At 45.5% G+C, this 24,556-nt stretch overlaps 2 long non-coding RNA genes across 2 annotated transcripts in view; one reads left to right on the top strand and one right to left on the bottom strand.

Annotated features, from left to right (window-relative positions):
• LOC311609981 overlaps positions 1-24,556 on the bottom strand; it is a 530,187-nt gene that overhangs the window by 473,257 nt on the left and 32,374 nt on the right. The gene's annotated exons all lie outside the window — the stretch shown is intronic.
• The window catches only part of LOC311609980, a 106,356-nt gene continuing 97,663 nt past the window's right edge, over positions 15,864-24,556 (top strand). The window contains exons 1-2 of the long non-coding RNA XR_014792875.1: positions 15,864-16,053; positions 22,449-22,580. This is a non-coding gene — a long non-coding RNA (uncharacterized lncRNA). The remainder of the gene's footprint in view (positions 16,054-22,448; positions 22,581-24,556) is intronic.

Here is a 24,556-nt window from a genome sequence, read left to right as displayed (position 1 = left end):
CCCCATCTCACTGAGGGGAGGCCCGCACCCTCACGTGGCCCACACGTCCCTATGTGTCCAGCCCGGCTGTCTGTCTGGCCCTCCCCGTGGCACACCGCCTTTTGCCTATCCATCCCAGCAGTGCTGGCCTCCTGTGGTCTTAGCCACAGAGTCCGCTCCTTCCTCAGAGCCTCTGCCTGGAGTGCCCAGCCCCCCTGTGCCTGGAGTGCCAGCTCCCAGGTGCCCAACAGGCTGTCACCCCGCTGGTGCAATGCCCTCCGTGTGCAAGGGCAGCTCTAAGCAATGGAGAGGCATCAGCTCTGGTCATGGCTTCCTTGCATCCTCCAGCTTAGGGCTCACGTGATACTCTCTGGTGATGTCGTCCCAGGCCTTCTGTGTAAACACGTCTCAGGCCTTGTAAGAGATACCCCGGTGAACACTGCTATACTGCCCTACATGACTTTTTGGTAACACTAACCTGTAACTAACCCATTATATACACTGAGTGGCCAGATTATTATAATAATCTGAACACATAATAATCTGGCCACTCAGCATATATATTCAGGTCCAGTGCATGAATTCATGCATGGGTGGGGTCCGGCCAGCCTGGCCAGGGGGAGGGGACATGGGCGGTTGGCTGGCCTGCCTGCTGGTCGAACTCCTGGTTGAGGGGACTGAAATATGGTAGCAACCATACTTGGCTAAAAACTGCTGTTTGAATTTTAACCCTGCTATTTTGGCTTCTGCACCTGCTTAAACATAGGGTAGTTACCTCAGCCTTCAGGTGGAGACCTGGAGGCTAAGGCAATTTTCCTGTGCCTGGGACCAGAAATACAGGAGATTGATTGCCACTGACTCAGTAGCTTCAGGGATAGCAACTGTAGATAACCTTTAGAGATTAACCACTGAGTTCTGCTTCTGTATTATTGGCTATCTCAAGATAGGGCCACATTCCAATGTTCCCAGCCTTTAGAATTTAGAGCAAAGGAAAATTCCTGTGGTTTGGACCTTTAAAATGACTGCCTACACCTGGAACAATACAGTCAGTCGTGTGCAGTCCACCTGCCTGTGGTGCTCTCCCGCCGTCCTGGCTAGTTTTTCAATAAATCCTTGCCTGCTGTTTTTAATCAATCATCAGCCTCCTCCTGGGTCTTATTTTGAACCCAGGGTTCGACCCCACAACATACTTACTGAATTTTGAACCATGAGGTGGTATTGCCTTTTAAAGAAGTAAAACAAATGATGATGTGCAACTATAAACACCACAAAGTTACCCAGACATTGCTTGAAGTTGAGTGTATTAGTTTCCAATGGCTGCTGTAACAAATTACCCCAAACTTAGTGGCTTGAAGGAACACAGTTTCATTATCTTCCAGTTCTGGAGGTCAAAAATCTTAAGTAGGCCTTACAGGGCTAACATAAAAGGCTGTGTGCTTTACAGAGGCTCAGGAGAGAACGTGCTTCTAGCCTTTCCCAGTTTCCAGAGGCTTCCTGCATTCCTTGGCTCCTAGTCACATCACTCTGATCTGCTTCCACTGTCACATCACCTTCTTTGACTTTGATTCTCCTGCCTCCCCCTTGTAAGGACCCAGGTGATTACATTAGACCTTTCCTGATAATCCGGGGTGATCTCTTCATCTCAATATCCTTAAATTAATCGCACTTTTGAGGTCTATTTTACCATGTAAGGTAACATAATCACAGGTCCTGGGTTTTAAGATATGAAAATTTTGGGGGGACAGTATTCTATCTCTCACACTGAGGGGCACATTTTTGGTACCTCCTCCTCCCCCTTTTTCTTTTTCTTCATTTTTATTGATTTTAGACAGAGAGGAAGGGAGAAAGAGAGAGATGGAAACATTGATGAGAGAAACATCAGCTTCTATGGGCTGCCTTTTGAATGCCCCCTGGTAGGCATTGAGCCCCAAACCTGGGGATGTTCCCAGATAGAAATCAAATTGGCTACCACTTGGTGCACATGGCTCAACATCCAACCACTGAGCTACACAGGCCAGGCTTGTGCTCTCTCCTGTGCCAGGTGATGTTCTAAGGGCTTCATGAGCCCTAAGTGGTTTGGCTCAATGGATAGAGCATCGGCCTGCAGACACAAGGGTCCCAGGTTTGATTCCAGTCAAGGGCATGTACCTTGGTTGTGGGCACATCCCCAGTGGGGGGTGTGCAGGAGGCAGCTGATTGATGTTTCTAACTCTCCCTTACCCTTCCTCTCTGTAAAAAACAAATACAAAAAAAACCCCAATAAAATATATATTTTAAAAAAAGAGCTTCATGAGGATCGAGTCATCTCTCAGTAACTACAGCAGCACCACCAGCAGCAACCACACCCTGAGGACTACACTACTGGTACTGCCACCTCACAAATGAGGACACCGAGGCACCGAGAAGATGAGGAACACTCCTGATGTCACTGCCAGGAAATGAGGGAGCTCCAGAGGGTCATGCTCTCCTGGGGCCGGAGTCATTCACAGCATTCTCACGCTGGGCCCACGCTCGTGGTTCCCGGTGCACGCAATCCTCCACCTGCAGTGATTCTTCTCAGCTGCAATGCCATCTCCAGCTCGTTTTCCCAGAGGACTTGGTCAGAGACTTGAGGAAGGGGAGGGAGCCACCTTGTGGCGAGAGAGGGAATCTGAGAACCTGGTCCAGGTTCTCCATGTGTGAGTTCCACTTGCCAGTCTTGCATTGTGGTATTTCGTATTTTGAAAATACTGACATACTAGTCATTTATTCTCCTTTATTTAAAATTTTCAAAATTTTAACTTTTAAAAAAATATATTTTTATTGATTTCAGAAAGAGGACAGGAGAGGGAAAGAGATGGAAACATCAAAGATGAGAATCATTCATCAGCTGCTCCTGCAGACCCCCAACTGGGGATCCAGCTTGCAAACCAGGCATGTGACCCGGACCAGGGACTCTGGTTTAATAGGTTAATTTTCAACCCCTGAGCCACACCGGCTGGCAAAAGTTTAACTTTTTATTGTGTATAACTTAGAGCACAGCACTTACAACTTAGAGTGCAACTCGATGACTTTATGAATGCGTATGTCTATGAAGCCACTGGATATAGAGCATTCTAGTCATCTCAGGTTTCCTTGTGTCTCCTTCCAGTCAGTTCCACCCAAGGTTAATCTCTTTCTGATGTTGTGCCTAAGTGTCATAAACCCCAAAGACTACCAGGGAGCTGAATCCAATGCAATTGCAGAAAGCCTGTATTTATTTCGGACTAGTCTGTGCTCGGTCCGACTTATCCTGACAACAGCCGGCATGGCGAGAGAGAGAGAAAATTGAACATATCAATGGGTTTTATGGGGGGTGGAGGGGTGTCACTACCTTGGCTGACCTGATTGGTTGGGTTAGGGCTAGGGTCCAGTTACAAAATGGAGTCAAGAGCTGGCCCCACCCCACCCTGCCCTCTCATTCCCCCCTTGTCTTGAGACTTAAGGGGCCCAATCATGGGACTGTTTGCACTTCTGAATGGTGTATAAAGTTCCTCCTTCCTGGTGCCCTGATCTGACATTTTGGGGGAGTCCAAGAGATGTGTCCAGTGGAGACACAAGACTACACGGCAGGGTCAGGAGTGTCCAGGGCACAAGTGAGTCTTTCCTCCAGAACCAGTGTATGGGGTGTGGGGACTCCTGCAGCCAGAGTGGCCACAAACAAAATTTCCAGTATCAGGCAGGTTGAGAACGACGTAACTTGAGCTGGAGGGGGTTGTCTCGGTCTTGGTCGATGTTCCTTCGGTTGGCGAAGTCCTCCCAGACTGCAGAGGAATCAGCTGGCCAAACATGGGTGTGGTGGACCCAGGTCCCAATGCTGTCCTCTTTGAGGGCGGTGGGCGTCCTCAGCACCACGATGTATGGTCCTTTCCAACGTGGTTCAAGAGTCTCCCAGCGGTGCCTTTTGACAAAGACCCAGTCTCCCGGCCGGTACTGGTGGGGCGTCAGGATTGGGCCAGCCTCATAGATGGCCTGTAGGTGTGGCCAAATGTCCTCATGCGCCCTCTGGAGCCCTCTTAAAGAAAAAGATATTTCTTGGTTTTCAAATTTAGTTAGCAGTTCTGCCTTAAGATTGGGATGATAGGCGGGGCTTACCAAACATAATTTCATAAGGAGTGAAGCCGAGTGTAGGGTGAATTCCTCACCCGGTAAAGAGCATAGGGAAGGAGAGCCACCCAGTCCCCGCCAGTCTCCGTGGTTAGTTTAGAAAGGGTCTCCTTTAATGTTCTATTCATTCTTTCTACCTGCCCTGAGCTCAGGGGCCTATACACACAATGTAATTTCCAATTTGCCCCTGTAGCCTTGGCTACTGCCTGTGTTACCTGTGAGATGAAAGCCGGGCTGTTGTCAGATCCTATCATAGCTGGGAAACCGTACCTGGGTAGAATGTCCTCCAGTAGCTTCTTGGTGACCTTCTGGGCTGTTTCATGCTTAGTTGGGTATGCTTCTACACATCCAGAAAAGGTGTCTACAAAAACTAGAAGATATTTATAGCCATACTTTCTAGGCCTTACCTCAGTGAAGTCAATCTCCCAGTGCACCCCAGGCTTTGTTCCTCTGAGCCGGGTTCCTTTTCCACTTGACCCGCCCCTTGCATTTGTAAGCTGGCAAGTTTTACAGGCTGATACAATTTGATCTATTCTGGAGGCCAGTTGGTGAATTTTGATCTTAGCATGCTGGACCAAATCCTTTAGTTTTCGGGACCCTAAGTGAGTAGATTGGTGTGTGTTTCAACATCGGGATCCCAAGGTGATCTAGTAGCAGGAGCTTCCCGTCTGGAGCATACCACCAGCCTCTGACTTCCTTGTTCATGGGGTGGCTTTTGATTCGCTGTAATTCTTTCTGGGAGTATCCGGGCTGATCCGGCAGAACTGGGTTCCCTGGGTCTATCAATTGCAGGGCCAGTGCAGGGACTGCAGTGAGGGCTACTTCTTTGGCCACCTGATCAGCCTTCTGGTTGCCCATGGCTACAGGATTGTTGGCTTTCTGGTGTCTTGGGAAGTGGCTAACTTGGCTGGTAGCCATAAGGCAGCTAGCAAGTCGAATATTTCTTGTTTATTTTTTATAGTCTTTCCTTCTGCAGTCAACAGCCCTCTCTCCTGATTGATTGTCCCATGGATGTGAGCTGTGGCAAATGTGTATCGGCTATCTGTAAAGACATCGAGTTGTTTCCCGACCCCTAGTGTCAACGCCTTTGTCAGAGCAATGAGTTCTGCACGCTGGGCTGAAGTTCCAGATGGCAGAGCCTCTGCCCATAAGGTGTCAGTCTCAGTTACTACTGCCATGGCCGCATACCTGTGCCCATTTCTCATGAAGCTGCTCCCATTGGTGAACCATGTGGCCTCTGCATCTGAGAGGGGCTGGTCCGTCAGGTCCTTCCGGAGTCCATGCACCTGTTCTAAGATCTCGGTGCAGTCATGTAGCGGGGCGTCTAGGTCGGGGTCAGGCATGAGTGTTGGGGGGTTGAGGGCTGCACTGGAGTGGAACCGCACTCTGGGAGGGTTTAGGAGGAGGCACTGGCAGTGAGTCATGCGTGCATTACTCATCCACCTATCAGGTGGCTGTTTTATTACTCCCTCAACGGCATGGGGGGTTGTAGTCCAGATTTCTTGCCCTAGAGTTAGCTTGTCAGCATCATTCACTAGGAGTGCTGTTGCCGCAATAATCCTCAAGAATGGTGGCCAGCCAGCAGCCACTGGGTCTAGTTTCTTAGACCAGTTTTTCCCAACCTTCTCTCATGATGAGAATCACCTGGTGGAGTTGTTAAAACACAGATTCCTGAATCCCAACTAAGAAGTGCTAAACTAGAATTTTTGAGAACATATAGGTAAAATTGCATACCTAACTTAGTGCTCTGTATATAACATCTGTCTTAGAGCACTAGTTAAGTATACAATTTTACCTATATGTTCCCAAAAATCCTAGTTTAGCACTTCTTAGTTGGGATTCAGGAATCTGTGTTTTAACAACTGCACCAGGTGATTCTCATCATGAGAGAAGGTTGGGAAACACTGTCTTAGACAAGTAAGCTACTGGACGGCTCCAGGGGCCCAAGGCTTGAGTTAAAACCCCCTTCGCTACCCCTTTGCTCTCATCTACAAAGAGGTGAAAGGGCTTTGTAATGTCTGGCAGTCCCAGAGCTGGGGCATGTAGGAGGGCCTGTTTCAACTGATTAAAGGCAGCTTCCTCTTTCTCTGTCCATTCAAACGTCTTCCCCTCTCTGGTAGCTTCATACAGGGGCCTGGCGATCTCAGCAAAACCCAGAATCCAGAGATGACAGTAGCCGGCTGACCCTAAGAATTCTCTCACTTCTCTTCGAGAGGTGGGTTGTTGGGAGCTGCCCTGAAAACAGTGGACTTTTTACTCGGAGCTGCCCTGAAAGCAGGGGTCTCTTGGTGGACACAGCTCTGGTAGTACAAAAGTCATAGCTCTCATGAGAACGTGCTGTTCATCTTGTTTTACAGCTTGTTAATGTAAAAATACTACTGACCTTTGTAAAGAATAGCATATACTGTTTAACCTGCTGCTTGCATATAGATTAGGAAACAATTCTCTGCTTACGTACAGAAACAAAGATGTGGTGATGGGTAAATACGTCGCCTAAAGGTCAGCAGATATTTATCTGCTGACCTGTATCTTATACCTACCTGCTTTTGCTGTATAACAACGAGCTAAGAAATAAACTCAGGACTGCAGACTTCAGTCTCAGTTCTTTCGACCCCATCTTTACTTGTCTTTCTTTTTTCTCATCCTCACCCCCTCAATCAGGTGCTGTTCGTTGCCAGCAGGTTCCGGCAGTGAGTGTGGGGATCTTTAGGACAGTTTCTTTTCTGGCATCTGACAACCGCCACTGTCTGCCCTCCAAGATGTACCCCAGATAACTTACCCTCTCTCTGCATATCTGTGCCTTCTTTGCAGATGCCCAATACCCCAAGACCCCCAGGGTGACCAGCAGATCCTGGGTTCCTTGTTCACAGTCCTTGGCTGTGTCAGCAGCAATCAGGATGTCATCGACATATTATAGGAGGGTGAGGCCAGGGTGGTCTCTTCTGTACTCACCCAGGTCCTCATGTAGCACCTCATTAAAGATGGTGGGCGAATTCTTGAACCCCTGAGGCAGTCGCGTCCAGGTGAGTTGTCCTCTGTAGCCCTCCTCTGGATCATGCCACTCGAAGGCAAACAAGGGTTGGCTTCTGGGTGCTAGCGGCAGACTGAAGAAGGCGTCCTTTAAATCTAATACAGTATACCAGATTCTGGTGGGCACCAGGGAGCTCAAGAGAGTGTATGGATTGGGGACAGTTGGGTGTATGTCCATGACTCTTTTATTTACTTCCTGCAGGTCTTGCACTGGTCAGTAGTCATTTGTGTGAGGCTTCTTGACTGGCAGTAGGGGGGTGTTCCAGGCAGATTGGCAGGGAACCAGCACCCCTAGACTCCGCAGTCTCTGGATGTGTAGCTGAATTCCCTCCCAGGCTTCCTGAGACATGGGGTACTGTTTGATCCTTACTGGACTTTCTCCTGGCTTTAGCTCCACCAGGACTGGGGTCCTGTGAGCAGCTAGTCCTACCCCTTCTGTCTCTGCCCAGGCTGTGGGGAATTCTCATAGCCATCAATACATGTTATCCCCCCTTGGGAGCACCTCCTGGTGGAGGCGGTACTCATCCTCTAGCCTGAGAGTCAGAACGTGGATGGGGTGGCCCTCGCCATCGGTGACCTGAGGCCCTCCTTGTCTGAAAGTTATCTGAGCTCCAATCTTGTTCAGTAAGTCCCGTCCTAACAGTGGGTAGGGGCATTCCTGTATTACCATGAAGTAGTGAGTTACCCGACCCATTCCTAAGTCCACTATTCTTTGGATAGTCCATGAATACTGGTTCATACCAGTTGCCACTTGCACCCAGGACTTTTTGCTAGTTAGTTTTCCTTGTGGAGTGCAGAGGACCAAATGCTATGCTCCGGTGTCAACAAGGAAGTCAACAGGGGTCCCCTCCACTTTAAGAGTTACCCTGGGCTCGGGGAGGGGGTCTGAACCCTGACTCCCCTAATCACTTAGGAGACCCAAGCCCCAAGACCTTTATTCAGTCTGTCTTGCTCCCCTTCCCACTGCCTCTCTTAGGACATTCTTGAGCCCAATGCCCTATCTTCTTGCAGGATGAACATTGATCCTTCTGCAGTTTCCACTTCCCTTCCCCGGAGGTCTCCTTACAGTTCTTTCAATCGTTTGCAAGCTGTCGAAGGCGGAGGTACCATTTCTCAGGGGAGTCCGTGGTGGTGGCCCAGAGGATCCTAGCCAGGTCTCGGGTCTACCTGCGAGACTGTTTATCTTCAGGGGGCTCCTGGTTATTGTACACCTTTTCAGCCACCACCAACAAGTCCTGCATACTCTTCTCTCCCAGTCTATCTATTCTTTACAATTTTCTCCTAATATCTGCAGCAGACTGGTTTATAAAGGCTACAATAACAGCTGCCTTATTCTCAGGGGCCTCTGGATCCATGGGGATATAGGTGCAGAATGCCTCCATGATCCGCTGTAAAAAGGCTGCTGGAGATTCATCTTTCTCCTGCTGTACGCTGCCTACCTTAGCCAGATTAGTCGGCTTTCTTGAAGCCACCCGGAGACCCCCCATGAGATCCTGGCGGTAGACCCTTCTCCTGTGTTGAAATCCCATTCAGGCCTAGTCAGAGGAAAAGAAGTATCTATCTGAGCCTGGTTGGTGGTAGGATTCCCATCCACGCCTGGAACCAGCTTCTGGGCCTCATTAAGAATCCTCTCGCTCTCCTTGGTGGTGAACAGGACCTGCAAGAGCTGCGGGCAGTCATCCCAGGTTGGCTGATGGGTAAAAATGATAGGATCCAACAGATTAATAAGTCCCGCTGGCTTCTCAGAAAACTCAGGATTTTGAGCTTTCCAATTATAGAGGTTGCTAGTGGCGAAAGGCAGTAGTGATGGGGCTGATCACCCCTCTCTTCTGGGGGACCAGTGGCTCACAGGGGTAAAGTCTTAACAGTGGAGTTGGCTCCGAAGGCGAATGGTTCCTTCTGGGCTCTTTGTCTGGTATTCCGCGGGCTTCCCGCTCTCCTCATGGGGTTTGCTTCCCTTAATGGGGGAGGGTCAGGTCCCTCCTCAGGCACCCTGGGGAACTGATACGGGGGAGGAAAAATTAATTCTTCTTCAGTTCCCCCCTGTAAGACAGAGTAGGGGGCAGCTGATGGCATGGTGATTTTCTTCTCCTCCGTCCTCTCCGTTCCCTGTAAGGCAAAAATAGGTTCTGGGTCAGAGGGGCGCGGAGCCACGAAGGGGTTAAGCCAAAAGGGTGGGTTCTCCACAAGGTCCTGGCACATTATAATGCATGGGAGCTGATCGGGGTAACCTGTCTTGGGCTGAGAGACAACACTCCTAACCCGGCGAATGGTATGGAGATCGAATGTTCCCTCTGGTGGCCATCCGATATTGAAAGCTGGCCACTCACTTGAACAAGTATGCCATTTGTTCTTCCAGACCTCCATACTAAAATTGTTAGTTCTTTCCTCTACTTCCTGGAAATGATTAATCACAATGCTCAAAGGAGTAATCTGAGTCTGTCCCATAACATCCATACAGTGAGTCCATAAAATAACACATAAAATCACAATAGCCGCCAGGAGAAGAACTCCCCACATCAATATTTTCAGTATTATAACAATTCAATACATTCAGATTTAAGTTTTTATAGCAAATTTACAAACAAGAGCAAACTGAAACCTTTCCCTTACTTATACAAACATACAAACAAACAAACAAACAAAGAACACAGGAACAGATGGGGGGCCCCCAAGAACAGCCTTCCAACTCCGTGGAAGCAGCACCTAAAACTAAGTGACGGCCTCACGCCAACTACTTCGTCCTGAGAGGGAATTCTATTTCCTTCCTAAAGGAGGATCAAAAAGTCATTTGATCTCTCCGGCCTGTGGCCTTCAATAGCGCGTCTGCTAGACCTTTCGGGCACTTCCCACAGGGATCCCTTCACACACTTCTACGATGGCCAGACAGGCTCTCCGGATTCAGTGTCCCTCAGAGTCTTGGAGATTCCGCACAAGGCCCCATATGTAGAGCCCAAGTGTCATAAACCCCAAAGACTACCAGGGAGCCGAATCCCATGCAATTGCAGAAAGCCTGTATTTATTTAGGACTAGTCCGAGCTTGGTCCCTCTTACACAGGCGAGGGCATGGCGGGAGAGAGAAAGAATTTAACATATCAATGGGTTTTATAGGGAGGGTGGTGCCACTACCTTGGCTGACCTGAGTGGTTGGGTTAGGGCTAGGGTCCAGTTACCAGCAGCTGGTCCTGCCCCTCCCTGCCCTCTCACCTCGCCCTGCAATCTCAATCCCACTGCCCTCTCACCCCACCCTGCCCTCTCAGAGGGGGAAAAAAATGAGGAACTTTTGTAATAATATGAACAATAAAGATTGATTAAAAAAAAAAGTCCAGGAAGCATGCAGAACCCCAAATAGGAGGCATCCAAAGAGGATCATACCAAGACACATCATAATTAAAATGCTAAGGGCAAAAGACAAAGAGAGAATCTTGGAAGTGGCAAGAGAAAAATAGTTAATTATCTACAAGGGAGTACCCATATGAATGTCAGCTGCTTTCTCAACAGAAACTATGCAGGCCAGAAGGGAGTGACAAAAAATATTCAAACTGATGAACACCAAGAATGCTGAAGGGTATTCTTTAAGAAGAGGAAGAAGAAGAAAAAGGTAAAGATAAAAATTATGAGCAATAAAAAGACATCAAATACATACCTACCAACAAGTGAATCTAAAAATCAAGTGAATAAAAAGTCTGAAGAACAGAATGGACTGGTGAATATAATGGAATCAGGGACATAGAAAGGGAGTAGACTAACAATTCTCAGGGGGAAGGGTACTGAGGGGTGTGGAAAGTGGACAAAAATCTTACACCTATGTTTGACGACAGTAATGGGGGGTAAAGGCATAGGGTAAGGTGGGGAATCAGGTGGAGGGGAGCTATGGGGGCAAAAAGAGGAACACCTGTAATAATCTGAACAATGAAGATTTATTTTAAAAAATGAAAATAATAATAAAATAAAATACTATATTGATAAATTTTATATTGATAAATTTTAAATAACTCCCCATTATTAATAAATATCCTCAAAACAGAAACAAAATAGTTCTTTAACTGGCTAAGAAATATCTTTTCCAAATCAACATCCAACATCCTAATTAATGGTGAAACACAAAAGATGTTATAATTATAATTATTTTTAAATATATATATTTTATTAATTTTAAATATATATATATATTATTGGTCCAACCAGAGAGAATCCAAGATGGCTGCATAGGTAAACACCTAGCCGCAGCTGCACACAACAAATTCAATAACATACAACTAAAATATAAAATGGACATTACCCAGAACTACAGGAAAGTCGACTGAGTGGAAATTCTACAACAAGAAGCAAGGAAAAAACTAGAAGAAAGAGCAGAGGAGCTGTAAAAGCCTAAGGTACGGAGACACGCGGCACACGTGGAGAGGACGGAGCTGGAGAGGAGGGGGAGGCAGAGTGCCTAGCTGGCATTCCCTAGGGGGAAGGAGATAAAAGCTTCGACTGTGCTGAACCCCAACAGCGCAGAACCCCAGTTCAAGGCCAGACCCTGGGGACCCAGGGTTAAACAGAGGGAGCCGGGGCTGTGAAGCAGAATCCCAGGGGAGCAGGGAAAGGCAGTCCAGGAGGTGTGCACATTGTGCACAGAGGAAGGACTGTTGACTCTGCTGCCAGATTCCCCTGGTGGGAAAGAGACAAAGGCTCTGGGCTGTGTTGGGCCCCAGTTCTGACTCCTCTGAACCCCAGTTTTGGCCAGACCTCGGGGACCCAGGCTCAAACAGAGGGAGCTGGGCTGTAAGGCAGAACCCCAGGGGAGTGGTGAAAGGAGGTCCCAGAGGCGCAGACATTGTACACAGAGAAGGGATGGTTGGCTGTGCCATGGGATTGCCCTGGTGGAAAGGAGACAAAAGCTCCAGAATGCTCTGAATGCCACCTCCAACTCCACTTCCAACTGAACTGAATCCCAATTCCAGGCTCATTGGGTGAGAGCCTAGACTGTTTGGTAGCAGGTGAAAACCGAGGGCACCTTTCTCTCAGAGGTGCTTGAAACAAGTACTGAAGGACCCTAAGGAATACTGAGACTCAGAAGCCACATAGGGCGTGGCTGACGGAAGCCAAGCCTTTAGGCTGCACCCTGAAACTCCGCTCCATCAGGGAACCTTCGGAAATTCCGAGGCAACAAAATAGATCACAAACGAAATAAATGGAAGACAAAAAGCGACTGGATATAGAGTTCAAAACCACACTTATAAGGTTGTTCAAGAATCTCCTAGAAAAGGCCAATAAAATAAATGAGACCTATGAGGATATGAAAAGGGATCAACTAGAAATAATAAGGGATCAAAAAGAAATAGGGGATCAACAAAAAACAAAGAATACATTGTCTGAAATAAAAAATATTATACAGAGTCCTAAAAACAGAATGGAAGATCACAAGAATCAAGTCAAAGATTTGGAACATAAAGAGCCAGAAGACACTCCTCCGCAGAAGCAAGAAGGCAAGAGAATCCAGAAAACTGAAGATAATGTAAGAAACCTCTGGGACAACTTCAAGCGAACCAACATCAGAATTATGGGGGTCCCAGAAGATGAGAGAGAGCAAGATATCGAAAACATACTGAAAGATATAGTGACAGAAAACTTCCCCCACCTGGTGAAAGAATTAGACTTACAAGTCCAGGAAATGCACAGAACTCCAAACAAAAGATATCCAAAGAAGACCACACCAAGAAAAATCATAATTAAAATTCCAAGAGCAAAAGACAAAGAGAGAATATTAAAAGCAGCAAGGGCAAAGCAGGTAGTTACCTATAAAGGAGCACCTATACGATTGTCAGCTGATTTCTCAACAGAAACCATGCAGGCCAGACGGGAATGGCAAGAAATATTCAAGATGATGAATAATAAGAACCTACAGCCAAAAATAATCTATCCACCAAAGCTATCACTCAGAATCGAAGGCCAGATAAAGAGCTTCACTAAAAAAAAAAAAAAAAAAAAAAAAAAAAAAAAAAAAAGCTAAAGGAGTTCATCACTACCAAACCAGAATTACATGAATTGCTGAAGGGGGTTCTTTTGGAAGAGAAACTAAATAAAGATAAAAATTATGAACAATAAATACATAACTATCAACAGGTGAATGTAAAAACAAAGGAAATTAAAACAAAAACTGATGAACAATATTAACTGTTGAATATAATAGAATCAGAGGTATGGAAGGGGAGTGAACTGACCATTCTTGAGGAAAAGGGGAGAGGGGGATGTGGGAAAGACTGACCATAAACTGTGCACCTATGGATGAGGACAATGGTGGGTGGGGAAAGGGCAGAATGTGGGGTGGGAACCTGGTGGAGGAGAGCAATGGAGGGGGTGGGGGAAAGAGGAACATTTGTAATAATATGAACAATAAAGATTTATTTAAAAATATATATTTTATTTATTTTTTTACAGAGAGGAAGAGAGAGGGATAGAGAGTTAGAAACATCAATGAGAGAGAATCATCAATCAGCTGCCTCTTGCACATGCTCTATTGGGGATGTGCCGCAATCAAGGTACATGCCCAGGACTTTTAAGTCCGCAGGCTGACGCTCTATAAACTGAGCCAAACTGGTTTTGGCTATTTTATTGATTTTTTACAGAGAGGAAGGAGATAGAGAGATAGAGAGCTAGAAACATCGATGAGAGAGAAACATCGACTAGCTGCCTCCTGCACACTCTCTACCGGGAATGTGCCTGCAACCAATGTGCATGCCCTTGACTGGAATCGAACCTGGGCCCTTTCAGTCCACAGACCGACGCTCTACCACTGTATGTATGATTGCTTCATTTAGAAATATATTTCATTGATTTTTCTTGAGAGAGAGAGGAAGAGAAAGGGAGAGAAAGTGAGAAACATTGATAAGAGAGAGAAACACCCATTTGCTGCCTCCTGCAAGCTCCCTACTGAGGACTGAACCTGCAACTTGGGCATGTGCTCTGATTGAGAATTTAACCAGCAACCTTTAGGTGCATGGATGATGCCCACACTGGTCAGGGCATTTCATTCTTTTTATTTTTAGAAATAATATATTTTTATTGGTTTAAGAGAGAAAAGGAGAGGGAGAGAGAAATAGAAACATCAATGATGAGAAATATTCATTGATCAACTGCCTCCTACATAGCCCCTATTGAGGATGGAACCTGCAACCTGGGCATGTGCCCTGACCTGGAATTGAACTGTGACCTCTTGGTTCATAGGTTGATGTTCAAACACTGAGCCTGCCAGCTGTGCTAGGTCTTCTTTAATGCCTTTCAACCATGTGCTGTAGTTTGCAGAGTATATTTTTAAATTTCTTTTGCTAAATCCATTCCTAAGTATTTTATTCTTTGTTCACTATGGTAAACAAATGGCCCATGGATTCGAACCAGAATGAGGTGGTTTTTACAGAGCACCTGCTATCTGTAGAACAGCAACACCAGCTCAAAGCCCTGAGAGAAAGGGTTTGTGACCTAAATTTTGCAAGTGAGGAAACTGAGGCTCAGAGGAAGAGAAGTATTTCATAACAAGTAGATTAGAGCTCTAGGACTTTCTGGTCTAGAAAATGTGCTGTGTTTCCAGTGTTACTTGAATTTTGAGCCAGGGTAGGAAAGCCTTTTGGAGGAGATAAATATGGTCAATGGTGAATGTGTCAGGGAAACTCCTACTCTGAAAAGTTTCCCAAGGCTGGTGGTTTCATTTATTTAGTTATAAAAAATGTTTCTCAGTTATCCCTCACCCAGGGATATTTTTCTATTGATTTTTAGAGAGAGTGGAAGAGAGGGGGAGAGACAGAGAGAGAAACATTGAAGTGAGAAAGTCACATGGGTTGGTTGCCTCCCACATATGTCCGACCAGGGCTGGGCATCAAGTCTGGAATGGAGGTATGTGCTCTTGTCCAGATTGAACCTGAGACCCTTCAGTCCTCGGGCCCACACTCTAACCACTGAGCAAAACCAGGTAGGGCAGCTGGGTGGTTTTAACTCACCAGGTGCCCTTGAGGAGATCCCTGAGCCTCAGTTTCCTCCTAAATGGAGAATTGCATAGCTGTGTTCTCACACTTCTCTGAGACTCTGACAGGCGAACTGGTTGGGCTCTCAATCTGGAGTCTACAGTCAGGAAATCAAATAAATTTTGTTCTTTTTTAAAATTTATTTTATTTATTCATTTTAGTCTTTAAAATATTTTTATTGATTTCAGAGAGGAAGGGAGAGGAAGAGTGAGAGAAACATCAATGATGAGAGAGAATCACTGATTGGTTGCCTCCTGCAAGCCCCCTAGTGGAGATCAAGTCTGCAACCCGGGCATATGTCCTGACCTGGATTTGAACTGTGATCTCCTGGTTCACAGGTCAATGTTCAACCAGTGAGCCATGCCAGCGGGGCCATTTTAGTATTTTTTTAATTAAAATTTTTTTAATGTTGACATTATTGCAGGAGACCCCTTCCCTCTCTGCCCTCCTCCACCTCCCGCTTCCTTGGCCTCTACCAAGGTATAGTACATATCCATGGGGTTGAATACCCTGTGAGAGCAGAGGTCCTTTTCTTCTTTCCCTCTCCCTTTTGCCTGGTCATGAAACATTAAAATAAAGGAATTTTATAAATATCTATGCCTCATTTTAAATGCATTTTAAGCTTCTGAGACTCAGGGACATTAAGCCTTGAGTCAACGTCCTGTGATTTCAGCTGAGAGATAATCTTGAACTTCATGCTCTCAGGCTTAGAAACACACATGCACTGCCTTGAGGGGGTTGATTCTTATCTGGTTGCAGGGGGTGGTTTGAGGGAAGCATGTTATATAAGAAGGCAGCAGAGGCTGACATTCATCAGTCACAGGAAGGCCAGCAGCTATGGCTCTGCGCACTGGGATCTTTCTTATCTTCGCAGGTGCCTGTGCAATTCTACAAGTGGGCAATCCTGAAAGTGGAGGTAAGAAAGGGGAGAGCAGCTTAGACTGAGGTGGAAGAAAGTGCACTAGAAATTGGTTGAATTTCAAAATTAATAATAATATATACTTATAAAAGGGTAATACAGTAATTAGACCAGGAGTCCTTCCAAAAACCTTCTGTGTTTTTATTTAAATAAATAAGTCTTTATTGTTCACATTATTACAGGTGTCGCCATAGCTCCCCTCCATCTGATTCCCCATGCCATCACATACACTTACCCTCTGCCACTCTCTTCATCCATAGGTGTAAGTTTTTTGTCCAATCTCTTCCTGTACCCCTCACACCGTTTCCCCCTGAGAATTGGCAGTTCACTCCCTTTCTATGTCCCTCATTCTATTATATTCATCAATCCTTTCTGTTCATCAGATTTTTTTATTCACTTGATTTTTAGATGCACTTGTTGGTAGGTATATATTTTATGTCATTTTGTTGTTCATAATTTTTATCTTTACCTTTTCTTCTTATTCCTCTTCTTAAAGAATACCCTTCAGCATTTCATGTATTCCTGGTTTGGTGGTGATGAACTCCTTTAGCTTTTTCTTGTCTGCAAATCTCTTTATCTGACCTTCAATTCTGAATGATAGCTTTGCTGGCTAGAGTAATCTTAGTTGTAGCTACTTGCATTTCATCACTTTGAATATTTCTTGCCATTCCCTTCTGGCCTGCATAGTTTCTGTTGAGAAATCAGCTGACATTTGTAGGAGTACTCCCTTAGAGCTTTCAAGATTCTTTGTCTTTTGCCCTTGGCATTTTAATTATGATGTGTCTTAGTGTGGTCCTCTTTGGATTTCTTTTGTTTGGAGATCTGTGTATTTCCTGGACTTTTAAGATTATTTCTTTCACCAGGTAGGGAAAGTTTTCTGTCATTATTTCTTCCAATAGGTTTTCAAAATTTTGTTATCTCTCTTCTGGAAGCCCCATAATTCTGATGTTGGCATGCTTAAAGTTGTCCCACAGGCTCCTTACACTTTCTTCATATTTTTGGATTCTTTTTTCTCCTTGTTCTTCTAGTTGGGTGTTTTTTTGTTTTCTCATATTTCAGATTTTTTGGTTTGATTCTTGCGGTACATTGATCTACAGTTGAGTTTCTGTATATTCTTTATTTCAGACAATGATGCTTAATTTCTGATTGGTCCTTTTCTATTTTTTTGGTATTTTCATTAAGGTCCTTGAAAGTCTCACTTAGCTCCTTAGAGGTCTCATCAAGTTTCTCAGTAGATTTTAAAAGATTCTTGAGTAACCTAATAAATGTGGTTTTGAACTCTATGTCCAGTAGTTTACTTTCCTCCATTTGTTTCATTTGTGACATGTTTTTTTTGTCTCCACATTTTGGCTGCTTCCCTGTGTTGATGGAGTGGCTTTGTGTGGTAGGTGACCCACAGGGGACAATAGTTCACCCTCCCCAATCAACTGAGCTAGACACTCTTTGTACAACCCTTGATGGGCTGAGTGCAGTCTTGGTGTAGTTAAGCTTTAATTGCTATTGGTACACCGGGAGGAATTGACCTCCAGGCTAATTGGCTTGAAGAACCGCTGTGTCTATAATTGAAGAGCTGCTGTATTGGAGACACACTTATGGGGCAGTACTTATATCAGTGGGCCTTTGGTGGTCATTGAGTCTGCCTCTTGAACGTGTCACTTATGGATATGAGGAGTTGAAATATGGTGTCTCACGCTGACCACTTGGTACACTGGCTTCTGGATCTCCAATGGGGTGCAGGTCAGCTATTGTCTGAGGCCACCCAGCAGGAGGTACAGTAATAAGTACAGTTTTCTCCTCTGCTTGGGGTTTGGAGGTTTTGGTGCTATCTGACCAGGGCTGTAGTTTGCTAGGTTAAGGTGTGATAGGGATGGCCATTCATATGCAAAAGCCGTTGCTTAGTGCTTGGGAGGGTTTATAGATTGTATGGGGCAGGGTCTCAGGGTATCACTGGGCTAGGGCATGGCAAACAGTGACAGCTGCCAGTCAGCTGTTTCGTGTCTCCAACCGTGTTCCTGTGTCCCACGCCCCAGCACAGTAAACAGTTATTCCTGCCTGCAGCTCTGCAAAGAAGTCCCCCTTACTTTTCAACCCGATGGCAGACAGTCCAGCTTCTCCCCAAAGGAGTTTGGATCCCCTGTCGATCCAGAAACCGAATTTCAGAGAAATCAGCTGCTTGTCTCCCTTCAGGTAGAAAAAAGCAACGCCTGCCACCAGCCTGTTTCTGTTTTTGTTTTTTATAGAGAGGGAGAGAGAGGGACAGAGAGTTAGAAACATCGATGAGAGAGAATCATTGATCAGCTGCCTCTTGCACACCACCTACTGGGGATGTGCCCACAACCAAGGTACATGCCCTTGACCATAATCAAACCCAAGACCTTTCAGTCCCGAGGCTGACACTCTATCCACTGAGCCAAACCAGTTTGGGCGAGGATGTGTTTTTATTGATGTTAGAGAGAGAGGAAGACAGAGAGAGAGAGAGAGAGAGGGAGAGAAACATTGATATGAGAGAGAGACATTTATTAGTTGCCTTCTGTATGGGCTCCAGCTGGGTATTGAACCCACAACCTACATATATGACCTAACTGGAAATCGAGCCCTTGACCCTTTGGTGTGTGGAACAATACTCCAACTAACTGAGCCACATTGCCCAGGGTGGCCAAACTCTATTATAAACTTGTTGTTTTTAAACAAGTCTCTGAAGTATAAGCTTCATCAGTCTGACTCAAAAGCTCATAGTGATAATAATTATCAATAACCAAAAATAGCTGAATTATTCCTAAATTTGCTTTCCAGTATTCCAGACATGGCCCCTACACACAGGTTTCATATATTTTTCACAGTGAGTTTTTTATGTAAAAAGGGGTCCGTGTTCGGGATAACAGGGAAGCCATATTGTCAGGGCAAATGCAAGATTAATGTGGTATGATTGAGTCCAATTTGGCCATTTAACCCTTAGCTGTCAGTATGATTGCAATGAGAAAGTGTGAGATTCTTATGAATCTGGTATGTCTTGTAGCTTTCTCATGTACCTGTTTCTATTAAAATGGCCTTCAAAATGTGAAGAAAATACAGTGTTGTTAACTATGGTCACTATGCTGTAGAGTAGATCCACAGAGCTCACACTTGGTGTTCTTACCACATACAAAATTATAATGTTTTAATGTGAAAAAAATAGAGCTGCAGAGCATTTCTGCCATCAAATGGACTCAAACCATCCCCATCCATCTCTCTTCTCCTCCTTCCATCTCCTCTACCCTGTATTTTTTCCAGCTCAGTTGTAGCCTGGGACCCACTCTCCTCCAATTATCTCACACTCGTGGCCTGGTAAACCAATTCATGCACATTGAAAGGAAATTAATTAGAAGAAATATTTTGATATTGCAATTCGTCCTTTCTCTATAATAGAAGTGTTAACCAAATTCACAATCGACAACGACTGTGATTTAGTTAGTGAAGCCAGAAAGAGCTTTATATGTATCACACATGCATGAGTCAACTTAGCCTTTTATGTATTCAGAATAAACTTGCTTAATTAGACCTGCTTTCTGATTTATCTAAACTTTTTTTCAGCCCAGTGAAGCAACCCAACTTTTCTTTTAGGTAATTGTCAGAAACACAGCAGTAAATATCAACATGAAGCAGATTATTATTGTAGATCATGCAGGGAGAACAAAGGGTAAAATATTTTACTGGAGCAGTGTTTGACTACATTCTGCATAGTGAGAAAACTTGAAGTCCTTTTCAAGGTCCACCATTTCTTATTTCTTTTCAGTTAGTCAAATTTCTAAGCTCTCTAAATTTCCATTTCTCTGCTAAGAAAAGAAAATAGAATTCCACCAAGTCTACTATCTACCTACTCCAGGACTTCTCTGAGGATCAAATGAGATGAGGCACAGGAAAACGCTTCACAGACATTTGGTTACAGTATAGTGTTTCCACCTGGCTATAAAGCAAGTCATGTTTCTGGGCTGAAGAGACTGCAAGGAGGCTAATCGTCACTAGGGCAAGAAAGCCAGGCCTTGCTATATGATGTCATTACCTGGTCCCCACAGCGACTGTTTCTGGGCTAGTCTGGGCTGTGGGCTGCGTTTTGTGTCATGGGGTCTTGGCAGCATGAGCTGCGATTTGGTGGGCTCTCTCTCTCCTGGTTGGTGACAGGGCCTGTGTTCCACTTGGGGGAATCTTCTGAGTGTTGCTTTGCGGGTGTCAGCTCCATGGTGCCATTCTCTGTGTGTCACACAACTCATTCATTGAGCATCTGCCACCTTGTGGTTGGTGCATGTCATAGCGACCTGTAGGATGGATGGAAGGACACTTAGCATATTAGCTGTATATATCCTATATATAAAAAGGGTAATATGCAAATTTTGACCCTATTGGTGGAATTACCAGAACAACCGCTCGACCAATCACTATAAGGCGCACTAACCACCTCATGATCCCTTTCCCTGGCTGACAGGCTCCAATTGCCTGATGGCAAAAGGGAAACTGGAGTGGGTGGCTGTAAGGTGTAGGGCCAGCTGTGGGCAGCCTGGGTAAATGGCCCTGATTACAGTCCAAACCTTGGGACCATACAAACACTAGAAGCATGGCACACAAAATTTGTGCATGGATGGGGGGGTCCCTCATCCCTGCCTGCACCCTCTCACAATCTGGGACCACTCAGGGGATGTCAAACTGCTGAAGATCATCTCTGAACCAGCAGTTGGACAACCCTCTCACAATCTGGATCCACTGGCTCCTAACCACTCTTCTGCTTGCCTGCCTAATCGCCCCTAACCACTCAACTGCCTAATTGACCACCATTAACTACTCTGCCTGCCTACCTGATTGCTCCTAACCACTTTGCCTATCTGCCTGATACCCATAATGACTCTTCTGCCTTCCTGATCGCCCCTAACTGCTTGTCTGTCTGCCTGATTGCCCCCAATTGCCTCTGCCTGCCTACCTGATTGCCCTTAACCACTTGTCTGCCTGCCTGATCACCCCTAACTGCTTGTCTGCCTTCCTGATCTCTCCTAACCGCTCTGCCTGCCTGATCATTCCTAATCACTAATCTGACTTCCTGATCACCCCTAACCACTTACCTCCCTGCCTGATTGCCCCTAATCACCTTTGCTTTGTTCCCTGCTGCAGTGGCTTTGTCCAGAAGCATGTCAGGAATGACATCTGGAAGGTTTTTCAGCTGTCCTGTCTAATTAGCATGTTACGGTTTTATAAGAAATTTTGGAAAATAATGAAAAGAAAAAGTAATAATCAAATCAAACAAACTAATGTTAGGTGGCAAGTGCTATCAGTATTCTTCAAAGGTATTTTACATGCATGGGCTAAGACTGCCCTCTCAGTAATGGTAGGGGGAGGTGCACCTCTGCCCTCTTTCTCCCCCTAGGTGTTTAGTCATTAAGGTCAAGCAACTGTTAGATAGTGGGGCTGGAGTCTCAGGATCAGGCCTCATTCCAAGGGATGGCGTTCTACTCAGAGAGCCTGCTTAAGAAGCACAGGTAGGACTGAGTTGGGGCAGAGGTTATTCAAATAGAAAGAAATAGGCACATGAGTTCCATAGAGGTGAGCTTTGCCACCAGTAAGTTCAGCGGTGCAGTTGAGAGAGTTCATTCAAGACAAAGATGCCTTGGCCACTCTGGTTTCCATAGTTTTCCTCATCAACCTATTCAAGTGCCAAAGTTGGTGCACGCTGAAACTCATTTTGTTACCCCATGAATGTGGATTGTAATTGGGCTTCTGAATGATGTGAGGCAGACTATTAACGATAATAAGGAGACATCACCTGTGTTCATAAATGTGACATGGACTTAGATTTTTGCTGTTGAATTGGGTGAAGCCGCAGCTCCAGACACAACAATATAAAGAATTATGATCCTAGCCCTGGCTGGGTGCCTTCGTTGGTTGCAGGGTCAGCAAAAGGTTGTGGGTTAAATTTGGTGACAGGGCACATTCTTATAGGTTGCTGGTTCGATCCCCTATCTGGATGTGCATGGAAGGCAACTGAGGAATGTTTCTCTCTGTGTCTCCCTTCATCTCTTCTTGTCTGTCTAAAAATCAATAAAAACATATTGTTGGGTAAGGATTAAAAGAAATTATAATCCAATATCAGGCTGCTTTTTGGTCTGGCAAACTTATCTGTCTCCTGGAACTCCAAAGCCCACAAGAAATAAATGTCTCTGGGTAAATAATGTCAAGGGACATTACAACTGTCACAGGACAGGCACCAGGCTATATGGGATCTGGACACCCCTAATGCTTAGCAGGGGGCTCCGGCCACGCAAGCCCTTTATCGGGGTGGGCTGGCTTGAACAGAAAAGTAGCCAGAATCACAGCAGAGCAAATGGTGCCTAGGAGTTGTGAGGAGAATAATGCCTGCTTCTTTTTTTCAGTGGAACCCTGTGTTTTCCCGTTTACCTATGATGGCAGTAAATATTTTGATTGCTCGATGGTTGACTCTCTATACCATTGGTGTTCTCTAGACCCAGAATATTCAGGGAGATGGAAATATTGCACAGAGGATGGTAAGCATGTGAGGAGCGGGTGGGGGATCTCCATAATTGACTCCTATTTGGAATCCTCTCCTCACCCAGCCCCTGGTGTTCCATTCACGTCCCCTTTCTCTTGCTAAGACGAACACAATCTCACCACAGCTAATTTCCACACCCTTTGCTTCTACTTTTCAGACCGAGCCAAATGTGTCTTCCCCTTTATCTATAATGGCAGATCGTATATGGAATGCACAATCACGGAGAGTGCTATTTCTAAGGCGTGGTGTTCACTCTCTGAAAACTATGACAGGGATAGAGCTTGGAAGCACTGCTAGAACTTCTAACACGGGGTAAGAGAGCCTGGGGAGGAGGAGAAAAGACAGGGATGAGTATGGAAGGACAGAGCTGGATAGAGAAATGGAGTCAGCTGATGTGGAGAGGACAGAGTAGACCTGGAGGGTCTGGGGAGAATGAAGGGGACGGGAGGAGGGGTGAGGAGCACTGGTTTAGACTGGAAAGAAAAGGGATGAAAAATAAAAAGAGTAAAAGACAAAGAGAGAATGCAAAAAATGGAGAGAGGAGAATTAGAAAAGGAAGAAGAAACAGAGATTGCAGATAATACATGGAAGAAGGATTGGGGAGGATTAGGGGTAAGAGAATGTAGAAGGAGAGAAGGCGGGAAGGGAAAAGTATAATGCACAGTCTTTTTTTAAAAAGTATACTTTTGTTGATTTTAGAGGGTAAGGGAGAGGGAGAGAGAGATAGAAACATCAATGGTGAGAGAGGATCATTGATTGGTTGCCTCCTGCATGATTCACAATGAAGATTGAGCCCGCAACCTGGGCATGTGTCCTTGACCTGAATTGAACCTGGGACCGTGATGCTCTATCCACTGAGCCAAACCAGACAGAGCCAATGCACAGTCTTTTGAGGGAGTGTGACAGAGCTGGAGTAGGGTGTAGTCCTGGGAGAGACCAGGAAGAAACGGAGAAAAGAAACACTCCAGGGGATGATTGGAAGAAATAAATAGAACTCATTCACATTGACATCAAGACCATGTTTCATGTCTTTTGAGGGACCCTACCGACAGCCATGGATCCAGTCAAAACTTTGAAACAGAAGGGCAGAAAGCCAAGACATCTCAAGCATGGAAGGCATTCTCTGAGTGACAGAGGTGACATCCTTTCCCTACAACTCAAGCCCCCTTGCCCAGCAATAAAATGATTTCTCTGCAGGCACGACTTTGTTGTCCTTTCCCAAAAGAAACCATCTTTCAGGTGGGAGGTGGTCTGCATGACCAGCTGGATCTCAAAGGATCTTCATATCCAGCCCTCTCCTCCTCCAGACCCTGAAGTATCAGCACACATCATAGCTGTCTTTTCTGTGGCCTTGATTGAATGGCAAAGGTGTGGAGAGGCCAGAGAGGGCTGATGCCTGCCATTGTCGGTTTGTCTTTCCTGACTTCACTAAAATGTTATTTCTTTCTGGAGATATTCCCTGACTCCTTAAACAGAAGGATCACTGGTTTTGTTCTCTCAGCCTTTCACTCTTTATTTGCAATTCAACTGCCCATTTCCCGGGAGGGGGGGGGGGGCGTGGAATCTAATCATTGGGAAGACAATATGGGCTGTGTTGTTTGTCCTGGCATGTCTGAAGTGCAGAACCTGACACATACTTGGCCCTCAGATACTTTTCAAAAGGCATATATTATTGAAAGAGTCTTTCATTAAATAGTTGTGTGCGAATGAAACACAAATTCACAGGTGCCAGAAATTAAGGGCCTGGAAGCCAGAGCCTAACCTGTGTTCTGGGGCCTGAGCAGCCCAGGGAGAGATGTACCCGTGGCTGTGGGAGCTTTAAGTCGCTAGTGAGGTCACCGCTCATGGCCCATCTAATACTGGGGTGAGTAATTGAGATTATAACTTAAAACTGAGTCTTTAAGGTGATCCAGTTAAGGAACGTCGACAGTCTCTTGTGTTCCCAGAGAAGCAAGAAGGAAGTTGAAATAA

Source organism: Pipistrellus hanaki, assembly GCF_964339955.1.
Source record: "Pipistrellus hanaki genome assembly, chromosome: 15".
Classification (NCBI taxonomy): Eukaryota; Metazoa; Chordata; class Mammalia; order Chiroptera; family Vespertilionidae; genus Pipistrellus; species Pipistrellus hanaki.
The sequence above is the reverse complement of the archived record's forward strand: the minus strand, read 5'-3'. Positions and strand labels throughout refer to the sequence as shown.